Source organism: Tenrec ecaudatus, unplaced genomic scaffold (assembly GCF_050624435.1).
Source record: "Tenrec ecaudatus isolate mTenEca1 unplaced genomic scaffold, mTenEca1.hap1 Scaffold_2642, whole genome shotgun sequence".
Lineage (NCBI taxonomy): Eukaryota > Metazoa > Chordata > Mammalia > Afrosoricida > Tenrecidae > Tenrec > Tenrec ecaudatus.
Genome location: NW_027458820.1, coordinates 10,071 through 35,009, shown reverse-complemented (window position 1 = coordinate 35,009; position 24,939 = coordinate 10,071). Strand labels below are relative to the sequence as shown.

Sequence of the window (24,939 nt, the reverse complement as noted above, 5' to 3'; positions counted from 1 at the left end):
CTATTTTACCTGGTAATGAGTCCAAGGATCACTCAGTTCGATGGGAGTAGAAGATTTCGGAAGTGAATTGGGTCTATGACTGAACAGGCTAAGCTGGAATTCCTCAAGACTTACTCTGCCATCTCCATCTTGATCCAATTTGTTAAACAAATCTTCCATTTCCTAAACAAAAGTCATACACCTGGATCAGAACACATGTTTTGCTTGATGCAGAGGTTCCACAAACAGGCAGCTCAACCCAGATGTCACCATTGGGCCTCCTGCTTCTCCAAACTTTTGGATCAAGCATTCAACAAGGGCAGCTTGCTCATCTTCATCCACATTCAAAATTGTCTAGGTCCCAACTGGCTGTATTTCCAAAATATTTTTCCTTATCAGTCTCAAGGGAAATCTATACTACCATGTCTGTTTTAGTTCCATAATCAGTAGCTGAGTCATTCAAACTGCCTGAACTCCATAAATAACTTATTTCCTATCTGCTGTGGCTGGGAACTTGCAGTATGTTGGTGGAAGATGTACCCACAAAAACCAGCCTGGCTCCAGTGGGTCACAGGATAACAGCAGCTAGGCCAAGAGCGCTTTAATGAAGAGTGAGGACTGCAATATAACACTCCACCTCTATTCCCATCTGATGAGACTACAGACAGGTTCTAAAGAGGCCTTACTTGGCCGTAGTACAATCAGCCTGGCAGGCAGGGAACGGTGATCTTGAGTGACTGTGTCTAAGAGTGCCTGGCACAACTGCCCTACAGTGGTGAGAGTTTATCACAATGGGGGGGGGGGTCTGAGATATATTCTTTGACAGGAGTTTTGAAGCCAGTCAAGAGTTTTAATGAGAAATTGATATGTCTGAATCATAGTCTAAAAGAGGGTGAGAGTTTTCAGACCAAACATTTCAAAGAAAAGTGGTTGAGACAGGTCAGTCTCAGGCTTTCTCTCACCTCTTTCTCAAGGTCTTGTAGCCCAATGGTTTGACAGACCAGAGTCAGCTCTTGCATACTGAGGAAACCACTGCTGCCAACGCCAAGCTCTTCCCAGATTATCTGGGCTTGGATCTCAGGGGTATGAAAGGAGGGGCTGCTGAGCTCCAGAGGGCTCCAGACTTGAAGTTGGCCTGAAATAAAGGGAAGATAGTTAAACGTGGTACCACTTGAAGAATTTAGGAGAAGTGTACCAACACCAGTAAGGTTTTCTAAATTAAGGAGGAACAACTGGATAGAGGGATGGATAGATACACGACAGGACATGATGGACATATATATATTAGGTAGAAAGACTCTAAACTTATTTTAGTTGTTGTTCAGTGCTACTGAGTCATTTCCAACTCATAGTGACCCTAAGTACAACACAACGAAACACTGCCTGGCCCTGTGCCATGCTCACAATTGTTCATATGTTCAAGGCCCTTGTTGCAGCCACTGTGTCAATTCATCTTTCCGAGGGCTTCCTCTTTTCATAGTTACTGGTCTCTCGTGATAACATGCACAGGGAAAGAAGATGAAGTCTTGGCATCCTTGCCTCTAATGAGCTTCCCTGCTCTACTTCTTCCAAGACAGATTTGTTTTTTGTAGTTTGTGGTACTTTCAATATCCTTTGCTAGCACCATAGCTCAAATGCATAAATTATTCTTCAGTCTTCCTTATTCAATATCCAATTTCCATGTGTACGCAAGGGAAGTGAAAAGGTTCATGAGGGAACTGAAATGATACAGTCAAAATGGTATCATGGCTTGGGTCAGGCACACATTAGTCCTCAAAGTAACATCCTTACTTTTTAACAGTTTAAAGAGATCTTGTGCATATTTATCTAATGTATCGCATCATTTAATCTCCTGACTGCTGCTTTCATGAGCACTGATTGCAGATCCAAGCAAGGCGAAATCCTTGATAACTTCAATCTCTACTCGATTTATCAAGTTACCTATTGGTCCAGTTGTGGGGATTTTGATCTATTTTATATTGGGATGTAATCTATACTAAAGGCTTTAATCCTCGATCTTCATCAGAAATTACTTCAAGTCCTCCTGATTTTCATCAAGTAAGATCATGTCATCTGCACATCACAAATTGTTATTATGTTTTTCTAATCATTGCCATTCTTCTTCATGAAATGCAGCTTTTCTGATGATGTGCTCAGCACACAGAGTGAAGAAGTGTGGTGAGAGGACACAGCCCTGATGCACACCTTTCCTGATTTTAAACTGAGTAGGATACCCTTGTTTGTACCCACAACTGTCTCATGGTCCATGCACAAGTTTTACATGAGCACAATGAAGTGGTCTGGAATTCCCATTCTTCTCATGGCTATCCAAACTGTTATGATTCACACATGAGATAGTTTAGCCTACTGAATAAAACACAAGCAACCTCTGGTGTACTCTGCTTTCAGCCAAGATCCACTGACATCAGCAATGGTATCCCTTGTTCCACATCCTCATTTAAATCTGGCTTCAATGTCTATCAGGGTCACATATGGGTGATCTCTTTAAAAAGACACAGTACTTATGGGTGGTATTTATTAGTTTGGGGGCTAATGTGTTATTTAGCTATAAAGAGACTTCAGGGTGAGTTTTGGTTCAAGGTTTAAAGATTATTTCATATCAATAATGTTAAGTCTTCCAGATCAGATCTATCTTTTATTGTTTTTATATAATAGGAATTTATGGTTTTATTATCAGGAGCCATCTACAATGGTACTAATTAGGTAATGGTAGCCATCTAGTTCTTCTGGTCTCAGGTAAATGTGGATGTGATTTTTGGATTGGATTCTTCTTCGGGTCTTTAGTTTCCATCTTACTCTTTGGTTCACTTTAAGTAGAACTCTAAGTTGTACCTTAGGTGACCAGTCATAAGCTTTTGAAACTCCAGAAAAAATTCAACAAACTAAAAAGTAGAACATAACTTCATAAACTAAATTATACTGAATGAATGAGATGTCCCAAAAGACTATGGCTTTAATCCTTCAAATCTAAAATTTATTTATCATTCTATTGGGGGCTTTTACAACTCTTGCAACAATCCATACAACCATTAGTTCAAGCACATTTTAGCACATATGTTGTCTTCATCCTTTTCAAAACAGTTTCTTTCTACTTGAGCCCTCGGTATCAGATCCTCCTTTTTTTCCCCCTCCCTCTTCCACCCTCCTATCCTCATAAACCCTTGACAAATGATAAATTATTGCTATTTTCATATCTTACACTGTCTGCTGTCTCCCTTCACTAATTTCTGTTGTTCCTCACCCTAGGGTGTGTGTGTGTGTGTGTGTTTACATTGATCATTTGGATCAGTTCCCCCTTTCTCCCTCTACTGTCCCCAACCCTCCTGGTATCGCTACTCTCATTATTGTTCTAGCCAGATTTGTAGGTAGAACTGGGGTCATGATAGTGGGGCTGGGGGAGGGAAGCATTAAAGAACTACAGGAATGTTGCATGTTTTATCATTGCTATACTGCACCCTTGCTGGCTTGTTCCTTCCTTGTGAATCTATGGTGAGGGAATGTCCAATTGTCTACAGATGGGCTTTGGGTCTCCCATCCCTACCCCAGTGTTTGAATCAATATGATTGTTTGTTTGGGCCTTTCTGATGCTGGATACCTGATACTGTCTACATCTCATGATCACACAGGCTGGTGTGCTTCTTCCATGTGGACTTTTTTCGCTTCCCAGCTAGATGGCCGCTTTTTTATCTTCAAGTCTTTAAGACTCTAGGCACTAATATATTTTAATAGCTGGGCACCATCAGCTTTCTTCACCACATTAGCATATGCACCCATTTTGTCTTCAGCGATTGTTGTCGGGATGCTGAGCATCACAGAATGCCAGGTTATTAGAACAAAGTGTTCTTGCATTGAGGGAGGACTTGAGCCATGTTGAGTAATGTCCGTCTGCTACCTTATTATTTAACATATAAATATATGCACATAGATCTATGTCCCTATTGTTATATATAAATATATTTACACATGTACATGCCTGTATTTATGCATCTAAAATATCTTTTGCCTCAGTTATTTCCTCTATTTCCTTTTACTTTCCTCTTGTCCCACTATCATGTTTGACCTTCATTTGGCTTTCAGTAATTCTTCTTGACTACATTGCACTTGATCAACCCACCAGGCATTCTACAGCCTCCTTACCATCGATTTTAGATCATGTGTTATTCCCTTGTCCCTGAAAACCCCAAATCTTAATAATGAGTTATTGGGTTATATATAAGAAATATCCATACTTGTGTCTATGTGTTTTATTACACACATACAATCAAATACTTGCATTTATTTTAATTTTTAAAAATAATTTTACTGGGGTTTCGTACAACTCTTATCACAATCCATTGTGTCATGCATCCATTGTGTCATGCACATTTATACATTTGTTGCCATCATTATTCTCAAAGCATTTGCTTTCTACTTGAGCCCTTGGTGTCAGCTTATTTTGTCCCCTCCCTCCCCACCCATCCTCCCTCAAGAACTCTTCATAATTTATAAATTATTATTATTTTGTCATGTGTTACACTGTCCAATGTCTCTTCCACCCACTTTTCTGTTGTTCACTCCCCAGGGACGGGGTTATATGTACCTTGAGATCAGTTCCCCCTTTCTACCCTACCTTCCACTTACCCTCCTGGTATCACTACTCTCATTATTGGTCCTGTGGAGTTCATCTGTCCTAGATTCCCAGTGTTTCCAGTTTCTATCTGTACCAGTGTACATCCTCTGGTCTAGCTGGATTTGTACAAGGGATCATGATGGGGGTGGGGGAGGGAAGCCTAAAGAACTAGAGGAAAGTTGCATGTTTCATCATTGCTATACTGCACCCTGACTGACTCATCTCCTCCCTGTGGCCATTCTGTAAGGGGATGTTCAGTTGCCTACATATGGGCTTTGTGTCCTCCTCACTCCTCCTCCTCATTCACAATATGATATTTTGTTCTTTGATGCCTGATACCTGATCCTATTGACACCTCATGATCACATACATGCATTTATATAAACACCTAGCTCAGTAGGTAGACCAACATTGACTTAATACTTTAATGCCTTACTTGCTGTATTAAGATATGTTTTATTCTGGCAGACCTGAATGGCATTATCAGTGAATATTATTGCAAGTTTTGCCTGATAACCAACTCTACTTCTTTAAGTAAATAGCATCCAGTCAGGTAAGGATTTATTCTATAAAAATGAATAATCTAGATATTGAGATATAGTTAGCCTACCCTTATTTAATCTCCCTCTCTCACTAGTGTTCAAAAAATTAGTACCATAGCTTAATTAATGACACTATAAACAAAAGGTCCTATGATCCATGGAGAAGATTGATATCATTTGCTACCATAAACTAACAAGGATATCTCTAAGGTGAGCCAGAGGCAAATTAAAAACATAGATCTGGGAATGGATTTGGGGCTCGCACTTAATTTTAGCTCCAGGCTAAGAACAATTATTTCTGATGACATGGCCCTACTCATTACTCACCTTCACAAATGAAACACAGAAGATACGGTTGCATAGCAAAGTGCAGGGAAGAAATTAGATAGTGCCAGGCTATCATCATCTGGTTCTTAAAGGGTTGTTTTCAAATAAGCAGCAATTTAAGTGATATGTCAACTAAGCCCACATGGAAGAAGCACACCAACATCTATGACCTAAGGATTATAAATTATATAATCCAGATATTAAGGATGGAATACTATCAGAGCTTATATTGTGAGATTCTGGTGTGTAGAAGGCAATGGATGACATCAGAAGGCCAAAATATATTTGCAGGATCTACATAGGAAATAAGCCTTTGGTGATTTCCTTCTGACCATAATTGAGAGATGAGAATAAGCTGGTTATCAGACAGAGAATATTGGAGAGATGACTGTTGTAGATTAAAATGATAAACCTGACCTGATTGGTTAAAACTTTGCCACTTGATACATTTGACCTTGATTTGGTTTTTAATATTTTCTGTGGTTTTTTTTAATATTGGGTTTTATATCTGTTGTATTTTGTCATTGTGGGTAGCCTTCTTGACGCTTTTTATGTGTTTTTCAATGTTTTTTGGTATATGAAACACAGGATAAATGAAGCTAGAGAAACAACAATTAGAATAAGGGTTCCTGGGGGTGCAGTGGGGGAAGTGGTGGGTGGGGTGCATTAGTAGGGGGAACTGATATCAAGGAGGAAGAAAAGACTCTGAAGTGGATTTTGGTCACAATACCACAATGCTGTTTAATGAGATTGAACTATGAAATGGTATGATGTCTGTATTAGCTCCTAAGAGAAGATTGGGGAGGGGGGGAGATTAAAAAAAAAAAGCAACAACAGAGATTTCCGGCAAGATGGCGATGGAGTAATACATACCAGAGGAACTCTGCAGATTTCAGCCCAGGAGAGTTGCTTAGAGGGAATTTCAACACTGCTGGAATGCAGGAGGAGCATCATAATGATAAGTAGGCTCAGACCCACATGGTTTTGAGGGGCTGGGGGCTTTTGGCTTACCTCAGTGGAGGACGGCCTGATTTGACCTTGGCCCTGCCACTGTCTCTGCTGGAGCCTGGGACCATTTGGAGCCTGTACAGCGGCTTGGTCTCAACACAGCCACAGTTTGCCACCACCCACCTCGGGGCAAGGACTGGACCCTTGCAGCTCCTCTCTGTGCCCCCTCAGTCTTGGAGGGCTGCACAGGGGCCTTTTCTCAACACAGCCACAGCTTGCTGCTGCCGCCTCAGAGCAGGGACTAAACCCTTGCAGCTCCACTGGCGGGGGATCGGGACTCAGCTACATTTGTTACTTTGTTTCCATGTCTTCACTATATCCTCCCCTCCCCTGCCCCCCACAGGCTCAGCGGGCTTGATTTTTTTCCCTCCTCTTTCTCTTTCTTGGTCTCTCCAGACCACTCCCCTTAGCCTAGGGCATGTATGCCTGGGCCACACCCAGCTAGGTGAACTCCACCCTGTGTAGCTAGGGAGGCTGGGAAAGGGCCTGCCAACCTCCACCAGGGGATACTCTGCTAAAACATCTAACAGGGGAATTCCTACATGTGTGCCTGGAGTCCTAAGGTAGCTCAGCCAACACTCCTCAACCTTTCAAGCTGTTGTAGGAACCTCTGCCCAACCTCAGCAACACCAAAGCAGGCAACCCACCAGCCTTCTGGGTCACTTCCCTGAGAGGGAAGCTATAGGAGGATAAAGTGGTAGGTTAATTCCATAGTGAAATAAGCTATAGGCAGTTCGAAGAAGTTCTCCTGCAAGTCTCCCAGAGAGAGCCAGTGCTATACAACTCACAGGAAAATGGCACCTGGCTCATCTAAACCAACACAAGGCAAACAGCCATCAGCCCAAACGACCTCAACGAAACAACGGGAAAAACAAAAGGCAATGCCTGAAGATGGCCTGAACATAATGACATGCATAGAGGAAGGAGACATTGAACAGTCACAGAAAGGAATTTTCAGAATGCTACTTGGATTCATAGAGGATATGGGGCAACAATACAGAAAAAGGATGAAATGATAGAAGAGGTAAAAGCCATAAATAAAAGAGAAATACAGGAACTTAGGGAGGAGATAACAAAAACCAGTAGCAGACTCACGTAACTCAAGAATCGACTGGAGGAATCAGAGAACTGCATCAGTGACTTGGAGGGCAGCCAGGCAGACTTTAACAAATGCAAACAAAAATCTAATAAGATCATCAGAGAAGTTGAAGAAAACTTAAGAGTGATGTCTGATGTTATGAAGCGGAACAACATGAGAACTATTGGCTTACCGGAGGAAGACAACAAAGAAGTCATATGCAACAATAGTGAGAGAATTCTTGGAGGAAAGCTTCCCCAGCTTAGTGAATGAGAACCAGGCAACCATTTAGGAGGCTGAAAGAACCCCAGCAAGACTGTATCACAAGAAGAAGTCACCAAGGCACAAAAGAATTAAATTATGCAATTTAGAGGAAAAGGAGAAAATCATGAGTGCGGCTAGGGAAAAACAAGCAAGCAATCACATACAAAGGTTCCCAAATAAGAATATGCTCAGACCTATCAGCAGAATCTATGAAGAAGAGGAGAGAGTGGAATAACATATTCCCAAAATTGAAGGAAAACAATGCAAACTCAAGAATACCTTACCCAGTCAAATTATCTATCAATATAGATGGAGAAGTAAGAGTCTTCCCAGACAAGGAAAAACTCAAAGAATATGTTAGAAGAAATCCAGCCTACAAAAGATCCTTGCAAACCCAGTATGGGCAGAAGAACAACACCCACCAAGCATAAATAAGAGCCCACCACATAGAACAACCTCACCCAGAGGGCAAAAAGAAAACAGACCTCAGATAGCACTGACTTAAATATGGAAAGACTTCAAAGGCTGCTGAGGTAATCTTTAAAAAAAAAGGCAAAAGAGGCATAGGGAAAAAGCTACGGTATACAAACATTCCTGGGGCAAGGACCACATAATATGGCAGGGACCAGACCAAACACAGGGGTACACATGGTACACAACTAAAACGGAGGTGGGGTAAGAAAAAAAATAATAATAAAGAAAAGGGTAGCGGGGGCACAGGACACTAACCCACCCAATGGGAGGGTACTATTTTTGTCTCCATAGGGAAAGAGGGACCAGATTTCAACCCGGTGCTCTAAGATGTGAATGCAACATGCCGGTGCGGAGTAGTGAATCAGTGGAGAGGTCTGGGGGGCTGGCCCCAACACCAACCAAATGGACACCTGCCCCTCCCCTCAGAAGAATTTATTTCAACGGACAGCACTGAATCTACAGCTCTGGAAAAGGGACATATCTGATCAGAGCATATGGGAGCATATGAAGGGGGAGGAGGAGAGAGTAGAGCACATCATGGACCACCAGGCCATGAGGTTGATATTCCCAATTAGAGCAGTCAGTCGACAGAGAGGATCACATGGCCAGCCCCACTATGAGACATGACGTCCCTCACTGACCCATATCTCTACAGAGGACAACACCAGAGACACAGTGTGGGTATTGCACCCAATCGGATCCCACCACATCGAGGCAAAATAATTAAGGGGTGTAACAGAACAGCAAGGGAATAGAGCGGCGAGGTCCCCAGTGAATGCTGAAGGTAGACTTTGGGGCCAGGGCATGATGCCCCAACAGACTGGACTGGAAAACACTTTTAAAGACCAACAAACAATCCTTGAACTAATTACAAGTTTTCTTTCTTGTTGTGTTTTGTTTTTTCTCATTAGTATGTTGTTATTTTGTTGTATATTGTTGCTTGGTTTTGCTCTGTCTTGTTTTTGTGCATGTTATTATCTCCACAGGTCTGTTTAAATAAGATAGGCTGGATGAACAATAGGAGAAAACAACGGGACCAATAGTTCCGTGGGACATGGGAGAGGGGGAGGTAAGGAAGTGGTGTTAACAAACCCAGGGACAAGGGAACAACAAGGGATCCAAATTGCTGGTGAGGAGGGTCTAGGAGGCCTGGTTGGGCATGATCACGGGTAATGTGACTAAGAGGAATTGCCGAAACACTGGTGGGGACTGAGCATGAGAGTGGGACAGGAGGGAAGTCAAAGGAAATAGAGGAAAGAGCTGGGAGGCAAAGGGTTTTCATAGAGGTCTAGATAAAGACATGTACATATGCAAATATATTTGTACATGAGATCTATGTGCATGTATTTATAGGTTTAGTATTAAGGTAGTAGAAGGACATTGGGACTCCACTCAAGTACTCCCTCAATGTAAGAATACTTTCTTCTTTTAAATTGGCATTTTATGATGCTCACCTTCCCGACACAACCGTTGAAGACAAAAAGGGTGAACAACCAAATGTGGTGAAGAAAGCTGATGGTGTCTGGCTATCAAAAAATATAGCATCTGGGGTCTAAAAGGTTTGAAGGTAAACAAGCGGCCATCTGGTTCAGAAGCAATAAAGCCCACATGGAAGAAGCACACCAGCCTGTGCGATTACAAAGTTTCAAGGGATCAGGTTTAAGGCATTATCAGAACAAAAATCTTACCATAGTGAATGAGCAGGGGAGTGCGGAGTGGAGACCCAAAGCCCATTTGTAGGTCACTGGACATACCCTTACAGAAGGGTCTTGGGGAGGAGACGAAACAGTCAGGGTGCGATGTAGCAACGTGAAAAAATACAACTTTCCTCTAGTTCCTAAATGCTTCCTCCCCCCACCCCACTGTCAAGATCTGAATCCTACCTTGCAAGCCTGACTAGACCAGAGGAGGTACACTGGTACAGATGGGAACTGGAAACACATGGAATCCAGGGCAGATGATCCCCTCAGGACCAGTGGTGTGAGTGGCGCTGCTGGGAGCATAGAGAGAGAGTGGGTTAGAAAGGGGGAACTGATTTCAAGGATCTACATGTGACCTCCTCCCTGGGGGACATAAAACAGAAAAGTGGGGGTAGGGAGATGTGGGACAGACCAAGATATGAGAAAATAATAACTTATAAATTATCAAAGGTTCATGAGGGAGGGGGGAGGGGGGAGAGAGGGTTAAAAATGAGGACCTGATGCCAGGGGCTTGGGTGGAGAGCAAATGTTTTGAGAATGATGAGGGCATTGAATGTACAAATGTGCTTTACACAATTGATGTATGTATGGATTGTGATTGGAGTTGTGTGAGCCCCTAATAAAATGATCTTTTAAAACAAATAAGTAAATAAATAAACAATCACTGACATTAAAAAAAGAAAATAAATAAAAAACACATATAGATTACATTGCTAAATGTCATCAAGTCAGTTTTGACTCATAGTGACACTTTGTACAACATAAGGAAACACTGCCTGGTCCTGCACCATCCTAAAACTCATTTTACAGCCACTGTGTCAATTAATCTCAATGCGAGTCATCTTTTCTGTTTACCCTATACTTCACCAAGCACAAAAACCCTACTCTGGTGTAACTATAGGAAAAGAGCTCACAGGAAACTGGTGTTCCAGAGGAGAGAATCCAGATCTGGGTTCAGTATAGCAGTACACACACACACACACACACACACACACACACACACACACACACACAAACACACACCACAATTTTTGCTTCTCTGGAGAACCCGGTGTAAAACATTTGGTTCCAAGAGTGATTCTAGAGAAACAAAGTTGTACAGATCAATTTTCTCAATTGGTTCCCAAGTCTGATCAGGTTTGAAGGTACTAATAACTGCCCCCATGCGTATAAAGGGCACTGTGAAATCGTGGTGTGCGGTGTGCTGTAGTGGTTACGCATTGGGCTCACCTCAGTGTCAGCAGTTCAAAACCACCAGGAAGAGAAAGATGAAGCTTTCTACTCCCATAACTAGTCTCAGAAATCCACAGAGGGCAGTTCTACCCTGTCTGACAGTCACTACTCGATGCACGCAGTGTATCACCACCCGCACATCAGGAATTGGTGGAAATTGATGCTCTAAGTGATAGCATGTTTGATATTCTTCTGCAATTGTTTCGGGGTAAGCAGTATGGAGAAGCTGATTATTTATCCTACTTACAAAAGATAAATTGGTAGAAGGAAAGACACGAACTCAGGACTTCAGAGTCAAAGATCAAAAAATGCATAAAAGACTTCAAAGTTTACATTTATTCTTTAAAAAAAAGGTTTTCTTTTTGTGGTAACAGAGGTGATATTACTGAAAAAATAAACTCAAGAGTAATATCCTAAGAATGATGAATTATAGTACCAACTCAATTCTCAACCTCAAATGCTGTTAAATTGAGAATATTGATTGGGAACAAAACGGACTCTTACGCCTTGGGATGGGGAGATACAGGCAGATAATTAAGAAGACGGGTGGATTGAGCCCCCAATTTCCATAATGTTACTTTAGCTAAGAGCAGATTGTTTCCATCTGAAGAGATTGCTCCATCTTAATTCATGATCAGTAAAAAAAACTATTATCCCTTCCCACCACATGAAAAGATTAACTCAATAGTGCATGCTGATATGAATCCTGGGCATTTACTGGAGCCTTGCTTGAGGAGATGCTTTAAAAGATACTGATAAATGTTTCCAGTTAATGAATTCACCACCCATTATTGCTTCTAGACCTAAGACTAGACTTATGTTCCAGCAAGCTCTAAAAGATGACATATACATGGTGACCCAGGCAGAGGTACACTATACTCCAAAAGAATTTCCAGAAACGTAGAGAATATAGATATAAGAATGGCTAATAATGGTGTGTAGAACATAAAGTTGGATCAGTCTTAGTTTACTGATATGGGCCCACTAAGTGCAGAATATAAATTTAATGTTTCAATCTAAGACACTTTTTGGTTGATTCAGTGAAGCTGATTCGTGGGTTGTATGATGGCATAAATAAATCATGCTCAATGACAAGTCCAGTCAAAGTATATTGTAGCAGAAGGTATCCACAAGATTAAGGAGTTGGGCATGCTATAATGGATTAATCAGGATGGGTCTACAGACGCACATGGAGTAGAACTCACACCTTTACTGCAAGAGGAGGGAGCCCAATTGCAAATGTAGTCCCAGCATCTCTGAAGATTGCTATTTTATGTAAGTCACATTTCACTGTGGAAATGGACTTATTGGAATAGTGACACCTAACTACACTTGGGCTGATTGGGTTGCAGGGAAGTAGGGGCCAAATGGCAGCACTTAAGTGACAGAGACAGGTGGATGTGGCTACTGTAATGGACAGCTGAGTCAAAGTGGGAATCAGAACAGCTTGACTGTCATGGACTCATGGTATTGTCTACTCAGGCAGGAAGTCCTTGGGAGTGAAAAACATAGGAAACCTAATGAATATTTACTTGATCTGTCTAAGCAGAAAAAAAAATCTGGGTCAAGTGAACAGCAGTGAAACTCAAATGATTAGAAGAGTCATAATTGTTCAATCATTCCCTGAGGTGAGATAGTTTACAGACCCATAACCCATTAAAAAGAGCAGGGGCTATGTTTCCCTGTGGAAGGACCCCCACTATAATGACAAAATTTTCTGTTATTTTTTTGTCAGCCTTCCTCAAATGGATCATCAGCATTTTACAAGAGTGAGTGTTCACTGTGGGAAAAGAAATAATTAGATTTTTTTAGGGATTATTGGACACTGGCTCTAACTGAGACCAATTCTAGAAGGCCTAAAACATCACTGTGACCCACCATTTGGTGTGGGGGCACATGGAGGTCAATATTGTAACGGAGTCTCTTACTTCAAGTTCATCTTCAGGTGGGCTGGTGGCTCTCCAAACCCACCCTGTAGCAAATGAACCAGTTCCAGAATCCATTTTGTGTAAGTCAGATTTACATAACTGGAATACTCAGCAGCTAGCAGAACATCCACATTGGGTCCCTGAGGTGGGGAATAAGGCTAAAATGGTAGGAAAAACCAAATGCCAAGAAGACGCCATTTAAACTGTCTAGGAAAATGGTAAGCTAAAAACAATATTGTATCTTCCCCCACACTTTCACCACTTACTCATCTCTCTCCCCTTTCCTTCATTTCACCATATTTTCCACCTTCTATTAGACCTCTCCCACATCACTAGACAAAGCCAACTAAGTGTTCATATCACTGGCACTACTACTAGGATTCTGAGGAAACAGCAATCAACCACAGAAAACCCAAAACATCAAGAAAAACAAATGTAAACAAATGGAAATTGCCCAGATCCAATAGAGAATTCTGAAAAAGAGGCCCTGGAACTATAAGAAACAGGATTCCGAAGAATGATTTAGACATGTAGGGAATACTCAGGAAAACAATAGAAGAAATCTTAAATCAAAGGGAATCTAAGAATATAAACAATGAGATAACAGAATTAGGCAACACAGTAAATGACTTGAGGAATAGATTTTCCTTCTGAAAAGGAAAATCAAATCAGTGAGCTCAAAGACGATCACTCTGACTATAACTGACAAGAAAAACCACCACCAAAAAACAACAAAAGAATCAAGAGAAATAATCTATGTCTCATTAAAAACCCTGAAAAGGAAGTAACAAAAATACATACAAAGAAAATAGTTTTGACAAACTATAAAAGAAAATTTGACCAACAACACAGGAGTACATAATTATTCAAAAAGTTAAGAAAACCAAAATGAGATAGAAGCTAAAAGAAAACCACCATGAAATATCAGAGCCAAATTCTCCAATTTGAAAAAAAAGGATAGAATCCTGAGGGCAGTTACAGAAAAAAGATGGGAGGTGGGGTCAGGGGAATGTATGTCTTGAAGAAGGCGACTACATTTCTATCAATGGTTAAACTGGCTGGAGAAAAACAATGAACAATACTCGTAAAGAATCCAATGGGAGAAAATGCCCGGTATTATGTTCCTACTTGGTTTCTATTCATCTAGTTTCCATCCAGACCTTGGTGAACCAGGCTATGCGCTGTAGACTACTGGGACCTTGAACTGTGTTTTCAAGGCACACATCTGTCCAACTGCTCGAACTGTTCACACTCACCTGTAGCCGTTTTAAGGAACAGACAGACTTTCTTGGACTTAATATTTATATGACTTAGTGTGAGAAGAAGCAGATGACTGCTATCCCAAGGTTATGGAATTGGTGGTCTTTGGACTGTGGTTCAGCTCTCTTGCTCTCAGGGTGCTCTATTAATGATGCCCATTCAATGTGGCCCGGGATTACCATATATTTACTACTTAATGCCCTTCTTTTTTCTTATGAAATGTATTCATCTGATAGGGATGATTCTGCTTCTGTGAATTACTGCAAATTTTGTCTTATCACTGATCCCACTGCTTGTTTATAAATAGTGTCTTGTTATGTACATGTCATTAATTCATATTTTACAGTCTGAAGCCTATCTATACTTAAATAATTTTTCTTCAGCATTTTAAAATGCTATATAATTGGCTAAATAAAAGACATTACCTTATGCCCTAGGGGGATGATTTATAAAGTTCTCTATCATAAAATCATAATAATCTCTGAAGTTAACCAGAGACATATAAACTATAGATATATGAATGGATTTGGGGTTCGCACTTAATTGTAGCCCAATGCATCCTAGCCTGGCCCCGCTCAATGCTTGCCCTCATGAAGAGGTCACTGCTAATATGAGGGCTGTAACAGCATGTGATAAAAAAACCAGTTGGTGCCCGACTATCAGACAGAATAGTGGCTGAGGTTTTAAAAGCTCGTCTTCAAACAGGTAGCTATGTGAGTGAAGCATCAACTAAGCCCACATGAGGAAACACACCTGCCTTTATAATCCAAGGATTGTAAATAACATCCAAATCTCAGGAGAAAATAGTATCAGAGCTTGAATTCTGGACATGTGGTTTACAGAAGGCTATGGAAGACAGTGAAAGCCAAAAATCCAATTGCAGGGTCGCTTGGATGGATTAAGCCTCTGGGGAATCTTCTTGGACCAAAGTCCTGGGATATTAAGAGCCTTGTTAGAGACAGAACACTGCAAAGTTGATTAAGTCCGTTGTACTTAGGTTACATTTTAATATCTTGCTATTTGATCTCCCTTTTGACTCATTTTAAAGTTGTTTCAGTTTTTAATATTTTGCTTTTTTTCCTATGAAGTTTTTCTCTGTGTTCTAATCATTGTTTTCCAGTTTGTCTTTTCAATGATTTTCTGTATGTAAAGTCCAGGCTATGTAGATTCACAGAGGTAGTAACCGGCTTGATAATTGTGTAGAGCATGGTAGGAGTGATTGGTGGCAAATTAGGAACTAACAACGAGTTCATGAGAAAATGCGCTGAAATTCATTGTGGTGATAACTGCAGAAACGTTCTTAATAGGATAGAACAATTGAATTGTATGATAGGTGAAATATGAGGGAGTACCCCCCCCCACCACCAACCCCAGACCAGAATTGCGCGGGGCAGAGTGGAGCTTTCATAGTACCCATGTTTCCTGCTAAGTATGCATCGAGCAACTTGCTCTGAGTTAGTGCACCCCGTGGCACTGGGAAGGTTTTCTCTGGTCACGGTGAATTTTTTCATAAAAGCAGTTTTGCTTGAAACCTTGCTTTTTGAGATGGCCAATTTAAGAAAACAGTGTGCAGTGGTGAAATTTTGTTTCCTACTCAAGGAAAAACACTGCAGAAACTGTTGTGATGTTGAAAACAGCTTACAAGGGCAGTGCTATGGGAAAAAACTCAAGTGTTTTTCTCATTTCAAAAAAGGTAAAATATTGATTGATGACAAACCTCATTCTGGATGTTTGTCAACTTCCTGAATGAACGAAAACGTCAACTCATCATGCATTTGGAGTTTGCTCCACCAGGCAAGACTGTTAATCAAGCTTTCTATTTAGAGGATCCGAAAAGATTGCATAATAGTGTGTGATGAAAATGGTCTGATTTGTGGCAGACAGGGGACTGGTTCTGCCACCACGACAATGCCCCTGCTCACACAGCCATCTCAGTGTGCCAGTTTTTGGTAAAAACCAGCATGCCTCTTTTGCCCCACACACCTTATTCACCTGACCTCACTTTGTGTGACTTCTTTTTGTTTCTTTGAATGAAGAGGGAAATGAAAGAACAGAGATTTGAAGACAAAAGCAGAGATGAAGAAAAAAATTGGAGAGGTACTGTCAGCCTTCCAAACAGATGAGTTTGAAAAATGTTTCCAAGAATGGAATCACAGGTGTGACAAATGTATGAAGTGTAATGGAGAGTACTTTGACGGTGACATGGTTGTTTTGTAAAAAAATTTAAATACATAACTTTGAAAAAAATCCATTTTTGGTAACTCCTTGTATCTTCCAATAAAACTATTTTAAAATAATAAATATGTAAATGGGGTTAGCCCAGATTCAGTTGTACACAGGTTAAGACTTGAGTCAGTGGTCTCCTGTATTGCTTGCTGTCCTTGGGAGTTATCAGTAGCTTGTCACCTGACTTACCAAGCTTGGACTTATTCGTCTCTTTAGCCACAGGCTTGATCTGCCAACCTTGAATTCATTTCCCTCTGTAGCCATAGACCTTTGTCTTTCAGCTCCTTTTGGGCCCATCAACTCCCAAAGCTATGACAGTCATGATAACCCTGCACCCTAACATCAGCATCATGGGCCTAGAACTTGCTCAACTTGGAATTTGCCTTCTTCTACATCTGTGTGAGCTATTTTCTTGATGAAACGCTCTCTATATAAGCATATCCGGAGAACAGGCTGTCCAGGGAGATTACCCACACTGCACTCTCCAGGAAACTATTCTTGTCACAGCAACACTGCTGACAATCCAGGTCCTGGATCTTTCAAAGTACCAAGCATGAGGTCATGGTTTTACCTTGTGCCTCAAATAACTCATTCTGAGGCTCTTTGGCACCATCAGGTTCTTCATCTGACTTGAAACTCTGTGGAAAAATGGAAAGGATACATAAATCCCTTGGAGAATATCAAAAGCAGTTGCAGAACACCAAACAAACATGTAGCACTGGAAAGCTCTTTTGTGTAACTGAAGTGGACATGCTATCTGTACACCAGCAGCACGTGGATCATAAATTCCTTATTGAAAGTGAGAATGCCAGAAGTGGCAATAGGGAGCATGTCGTACTTTGTGAAATCATACTTGGTGTTCCTACCCCCTAAGTCATCAGCACTTTAAGTGGGCACATGCAGTCAACTGTCTTGGTTACCTTACACCAAGAGAAAAGACGAGGACACCCAGAAGCATCTGATTCTGCCAAAATCTTATGGTGTATGTAGTGACCAAGTGAATACCCACATATGGAATCGGTGGAGTCCTGGTGACATAGTGCTTGAGCACAAGGCTACTAACTGGAAGTCAGTTGGTTTGAACGCACCAGCCTTGGAGACCCTTTGAAGCTGTTCTACTAAGGACGATGGGGTTGCTAAGAACCCAAGTAGGTTAAATGGTAGTGGGTTTGGGTTTGGGTTGGACCAAGACTCAGCATTCTAAGCAGGAGCAATCTTGAGGACTGAAAGCTGAGAGCAGACAACAGGAAGAGTCTACGGAAGCGATGAAAGAAAGAAGCATCGTGCTACCGATGGAGTCCAGCATGCGACAAAGGGACAAGGTAGCGCCTTCAGCTCACACCCTGTCCACTGTCTCTCTGGGGTAACTGAGGTCTACAGTGCTTAGGTGTCTTGTCTACCAGAGGTCTAGGGCCGACCCTCCAATGCTCTCACACCCTTGAATTTAAATGACAAGTCAGAGCAACACCAGTAAATTCAGTCCCACTTCCCTAATGCCTTCCACTCACTGAAAAACTAAAAATACCCTTTCCATACCCAGTTTTGAGTACCAAAAAGGCCTCAAAAATCAGAAGAGCCCCGATGAAGACAGAGTCTCATTAGCCCAGGAAATGATAATTCAACCCACACCATACTTCAGATCCAAATGTAAAGAGAACAGAAAGCAAATGTCCTGGGTTTATGGTGTAGCCCAACATAGCACATGCATCCATGAAAGAAAATTTAGGATTTAAACGTGTGCTTATTTGTTTCCCCCTGCCTTACAAATGTTTAAGATTAAAATCAATTCAGGACTCCAAGTTACCTTACTAAAGATAGGTTCTTGATATGGTCTCGTCTTTCAATCTGACAGCACATAAAGGAGGAACCAGTAACATTCTGGAATCCTTGAATACAGATCTAACAAGTATGTGATTTACTTAGGACATGTGATGCATCATCATGAATATGCTTCTTGACATGGAGTACAGTGAGGACCTGGCCCTTAGCAGGTGTCTGGGATTCACTCCAGGTACTTGAAGTGAGTAACTTAATGAACTGGGAGAAGGGAGCTGAAGCTAGCGCCCAAAGCGGCAGGGGAGTAGTAAGTATTTCCTGTCTTACAGTTTCGAAGCACTACAGTACTAGCGTCAGAAAGGAGTGAGAAACAAATGAAAACATTTCTGCTGTTGCAATGTCTGAAGGAGAGCACTCTTTGTCCAGGGTCACATGGAGACAACTAGACCCAGATCTTATTTAAAATGAGATCTTATTCCCCAATGGTAACCCTAGCACCTGTCTACTTAAAATTCCAGGGAATGAGACTCTCTCTGCTTACATTCTCTCACAACCATGTGAACTAAGATATTTACCTGATATTAGGCACTCAAGTTGGAGAAGGAAATTCTGACCCACCTCCACACTTTGCAGAGATGTTGCTCGGTGGAGCTGGCTGCTCAGGCTGCTCTGTCCTTGCTTATCTGCTGCATGCCTGACTTCAGTCTCCAGTGAGCACAACTCAGGCTGGGTCCGACGACCATACCACTTAGGACCACTCACATGCTTCGGTAGGACAGCTTGTGAGAGAGAGAGAAAGGAAGAGGGAAATTTGGTGAGGAGCCCTTTAAATGAGCTCTCTGAGATTTGAATGTGTCTACGTTATCATGGATGAACATTTTTACCCAACAGAAAGCATTAAAAAGAACACAAGAAGCTGCTTCTCTGTTAGGTGTGAATTGGGTCTGAAGGCTAGTAATAGTGGCTCAACTTTATGCACTGCTTGAAGTTTTCAGAGTCTGTTTTTGCTTTTGTTTATGCAATAAAAGGCTGAGGGGGGGAAAAAAACACCCCCAAACCCTCTAAACCTGAAGCCCTAACTTTTTATGCAAACAGTAGGTTCTCCAGTAGTCTAACAATCTAGGGCTCTGGAAGCTGAAGATCATCTTCCAAACCTAAATGTCCTCGGAGTACATCTTAGCCACCAACAGAGGAAGAGAGAGTGGTGCGTGGGATCTGTGGATGTGGGGCCAGGATACAGGCAGGCAGGTACCTCTGAAATTCAGAGCATGTCTGGTGAGTCTGGGACAGAAAGAGGCTTTTAACAGCTCTCTGCTTCCTTTTGAAATCCTTTCTTCTCTATATCTACAAAGAGTAGCTGGGACCTCTCAGCCAGAGAAGAAATTGATGCTGAATTCTCATGAAAATTGAAAGTGGAAGCTAGGAAAAAGAAATGGGGACTGGGGTGGCATGGAAGCCTGATCGAACAGGCCATGGCTTCAGAGCAGAGCCAGTTGAAGAGAAGGCAAAGAGACTTTCATGAGGTAGGGACGGGGCAACAAAACCAGATGCATATTTCGGTGCACATGTGTCTTTTGTCTCCCTACACAGAAGTCTTGCTTCATAGGGTCATGCGCCACCTCACTTGTTTTCTGCGGACATTGACCTTGGGGTTATGCAGAGCAGGAAGCTGGTTAAATCTGACTGCTGGTAGAATAGTGATACCACAGCAGATAGGAGTAAGGTGTTACGTTCGAGTTCTCATGTGTGAACGTATTAGGCATGGCACTATGCTGGTGTGGTGAGTTATGAATTGGACTGCAAACAGCAGTAAGAAACACTTGCACAACTACACAGGACAAAGATGGGGCTTTCGACTCCATTCTCGGAAACCCACAGGGGCCGTTCTCCTCTGTCTTATGGGGCCGCTATGAGTTGAAATCCACTCGATGGCAGTGAGTGCGTGTGACATCCAGGGCTTCCGACAGTGTGTGTGGTGGTGATATAACCTATCATACCACAAGAGACTTTTGAAGTAAAAAGATATTGTTAATAAGCATGATTGGATGACAGGTATCAATAAGGAATGGCTTGGGAAATTCTAAGGAAATGTGACTACAGCTTATAGGAAATACCAAGCAAGAGAGAAAAGTTTCCAAGTCAGTAGCTCCCTTCAAGGAGAAGTAGACAGGAGAACCATACCTTCCGAGAGAGAGACCACGAGTAAAGCGCTGCCCAAAGGGTGCGTGATAGAACACGTCTGACTCCCTACGAAGGGCTCTAAAGTGGGTTTGTGTGAGTGGGGAAGCATCGATTTTTTCTAGTATCCAGACAGGGATCCCTTGGTGGTACAAATCATTTATGTGCGTGGCTATTTACCAAAAGGCTGGAGATTTGAGTCCACCCAGAGGAGTTTCAGAAGAAAAGTTTAGTGACTATGCAAACAGAAACCCCTGCCACCGGAGATCCTGTGGACCGCAGTCCAGTCTGACACCCGTGGGCCACCGTGACTCCCAATCCAATAGACAGCAACTGGCTCCCCCCCACAATAGTTTTATTGAGATATAATTCACTTAGCACACACTTTCATAGTTCAGTCATAGTTTAAAAGAAGAGTTGTATACACATCAGCACAATCAGTTCTGGTGCAATCTCCCCACTCCCATATTCATGATTTGCTTCCCAATTCCCCTCGACACACCTGTATCCCCTTTAACGATTACATCATTTGTTGTCTCTATACATCTGCCCCTTCTGGGCTTCATAACTGGGACACATACTAAAAAAAAACACCCCAAGAATAAAACAGTGCACATTAAAAAGGGAAGAAAGAAAAGTCTACCGGCAATATTAAAATAAGCTAGAGCAAAAAGACTGTCATGAAACAAACAGGACTTCTTTAATTCAAGGACCCCTTCAGGGTGTGTAAGAAGAAGGGCATTGTCAGGGAGGGAAAAAGAAAGCTGGTGACAGAAAATACATTTCTCCCTGGACTCATCAAACCCACCACCGGAACAGACCATCTGCCAACATCCTGCTCCGAGAGCCCAGCCCACTGCTGCACCGCCTGCCTGTGAGAATTTCCATTTGCTCCTTCAGTGCTGGCTCCACAACATCATTCCTTCCTTTATAGTTGCTGCCAGCCAGCATTTTCCTTAGAATAGTAAGCTGTCCAGAAAAACATGCTTTTTTCACAAGCCTTTCTAATGTTCTCAGAAGAACATCCTAGGATGGAATCCATATAATCCGAACTTGACGGTGGGATAAGCATCAGAGCCTAAATTGCGAGAATCCTGTGTGTAGCAGGCAATGGGAGATAGTGGAAATCCAAGATCCACTGGTGGAACTCCGTAGGAAGTAAGCCTCCAGAGACCTCCCCTATCTAAAATTGAGGGAAGAGAGGAGAGTGGTCACTAAACAAGGTGCTTGAAGAGAGGAGATAGAAAACCAAAGGCATAAATCTGACCTCAACAGTTAAAACTTCGTTAGTAGGTTCTCCGCCCCGCCCCCAACACCCACCCCTTTTGATGCAGGCTGGACCTGATCTGATTCCCAAAATTTTCAGTTTATATTGTTTTCTTCAGTTTTTGTTTGCTCATATTAGAGTATATCTCAGAGGAGTTATTCAATGGAGGTCACCTTCTTGAAGCTGTGTTATATGCGTTTCTGTTTTTCAGTACTTGAAACCTAGGATCAATGAACCTAGAGGGAGAGCATGTAGGATAAGGAGTTTGGGGGGAGGGAGTACAGTGGTAGATATGGGGTAAAAAAGAGATGATGTCAAGGAGTCCATAGAAAAAGAATGCTTGGAAACTGATTGTGGTAACAATTGTACAATTCTACTTAATGTGATTGATATTTGGAATGATATATGTATTAAATGCCAACTAAAAAGAAAATGAACATCCTAGGAACTTACCACCTCCAAGAAGAAGAAATACAAAAATAATATCCACACAGGCCAGGAAGAAACAAGAGTAGCAAACGAGTGATCAAAATACAAATAAATGTGTCAGCTTCCCAGTATGTGATATTATGAGACTCAAACTCTCAGGTTTGGAAGGACCATAAGCTATTGCACCAAGTACTTTTTTTTTTTTGAGTCTGAGCAGTGGCTTTCCTTTTGCTACACACACGAGAATACCAAGAGTTCAGGTAATGGTGCTTTGACATTGAGACACTGGTTTGCTTTCTTTTTGTTGTTGTTGTTCAGAACACAACTGGACTTTTATTTGACACAGAACATAATACAGTTGCATGAGCACAACAAACTGAAAAGCCAAAGGAACAAAGACGTGGTTCTAGCAAGTCTTTTAATGAATAATAAAACATTTAAGCTTGATAGAAGAATTCATTTTTTCTAATGCCCATATGTGGCAGTTACATAACTTCCTGTCAACTTGCGAAGAGATGGAGTCTATACTGTCAACCAGGTCACAGCCTGATGACCTCATTCAGAGGCCCGAAGGAAATAAATAGTGCACTGGAGGCCAGACACATTCTTTCTGCTTCATCTTACTGCTGACAAGCCACATGGAGCTACACTGAAGGAGACAGAGCCCCAGAGCTGGAGGAGGCACGTGGAGCCCATGCCAGCGCTTAATGCTTCCACCACTATTGGATCCACAAGACTTACCGCCACTGGCCTGTGATCTCCCATTATTCAGCATCATTGCATGGCTGTGTGAATCTAAAGAGGAATTTATGGGCTAGTATTGACGTATGGGGTAACATTGGACTTATGAACTTGATCTGGACTGGGCTGGGATGTTTTCTTAATGTACAATTGCTCTTTGATATAAAGTTCTCTCTTACACACATATGAGTCTCCTTGGATGTGTTTCCCTAGTCTACCCAGACTAACACATCATACTTTTGGAATTCCCACTCTGTTGTTCAATGGACACACCTGCCATGTTTTGAGTCAGAGAGAGAGGCAGTGGAAATAAAAAGCATGCTTAGACTCCCAGATAACAGTACACTCTTCTGACGTGGCAAATGCCTGGTTATCTTGTCATTCTCTAAAGAGATCCATCATGTGGTTCCTACAGATGGCACAGTTATCAATCACAATATCCCAGACCCAGAGGGCTACTGCATTCCACTTTTTTACTTCGAAGCGGTTCTTGCTCGCACCACCGGTGGTGCTGCTCGGGTATCCACATCCATCACTGCTGCCATTTTGGAAACGCACGGTCTACTGGCTTGGTTTGACAGGAAAAGATTTACCAAGGGTAATGATAAAAATATATTGACATTATGTATTTAATAATGGTCTTTAATGGAAAGAGAAAAAGGCAGGGGATCAGGGTTGTTCTTAAAAATTCAGGACATCTGGGCACTTAATGAAAGTAATTAACTCCAAGAGAGAAGTAAAATAATGTTGACCCGACAGGACTCATTCAGCTAGAGCTCCTGCTGCCAGACCAGAAAATTGGGAGGTAAGGTGAAGGAAATGGGCAGGTGGAATCCTGAAATTAAAACCAGGGCACTAGGGTCTCTCCTAAACCCCTTTTTTTGCATGTGATTTCCACTCACAAAGCAAACCAAGGATGCTTTAAAGTGCTCTAGCTTTGGCGAGCCCATGGGTACCAGCTGCACCCTTGCTGGGAGCAGCGATTTCTCCAGGGCTGAGTCCTAAAGGGGACAGAATCCCAAACACGAGAACCCCATGCAGGAGCGGCAATGGCAGGTAGCCAGAATTTAAAGTAGAAGAAAAAACAGGTATTTACCCCAGGTAGATAGATTGTGATGTGGAAGAAAATAGGCAGATAGTCGGAGTCCAGGGAGCAAATTTAGTTCCAATTGGCAGAGAAGGAAACATCCCCCCTGATAAGCTGGATCTCCCCGTCTGGGGGTCAGCCTGACAGCCCCCAAATCGGAGTACATCACAAGCATAATAATAACAAAAGAGTCAAATATATATTTTTGGTTTAAAACTCAAACCCAAGTCTGGTTGCTCAGCTCCAAGGAGCACATGGGCAGTGGGGGATTGGGGGGCTTAACATAAATCAGCATAAGAAGAAACCTAGCTAAGGAATGCCAGAACTCAGCTAAGAGCTGGGTGGCTTTTTGCATATCAAAGACATGCTGTAGCAAGTGTCAGCTTCAAACAGCACATAAGTACAGCCCAGAGACTTTGGGAGACAATTCAATTTTATTTTATTCTAGCTGGCCAGGGTAATAAAATAAAATAACAGAAAAAATAAAATCCATTGATCTAGTAGGCACCAGTAGACTAGATAGGACAATAAGCCCAACTTCCCTCTTAGTGATTCTACACATAGCTGGGGAGGCCCTGCCTGTCCTGGGGCCCTTGACAGGGCGGTGGAACACTCCAGCCCTCAGCCCTGCTGCAGTGCTACACACAGCACAAGGCAGGTACACCAGTGAACTCCAGCACTCAACTGACGCCTGGCCACGGGTGCGATCTTGTCTTTGAAGTAAACCCACACAGCATCTGTGGAACCCTACATCAAACAAGTACACCACCCCGCTACCTTGAGGAAGAGTTGGAACTCCTCCAGCCTCAAGG

At 42.1% G+C, this 24,939-nt stretch overlaps 1 pseudogene; it reads right to left on the bottom strand.

Moving 5' to 3' along the window:
* Positions 1-23,585, bottom strand: LOC142436422 (ninein-like protein; annotated as a pseudogene).
* Positions 23,586-24,939: the final 1,354 nt, after the last annotated feature.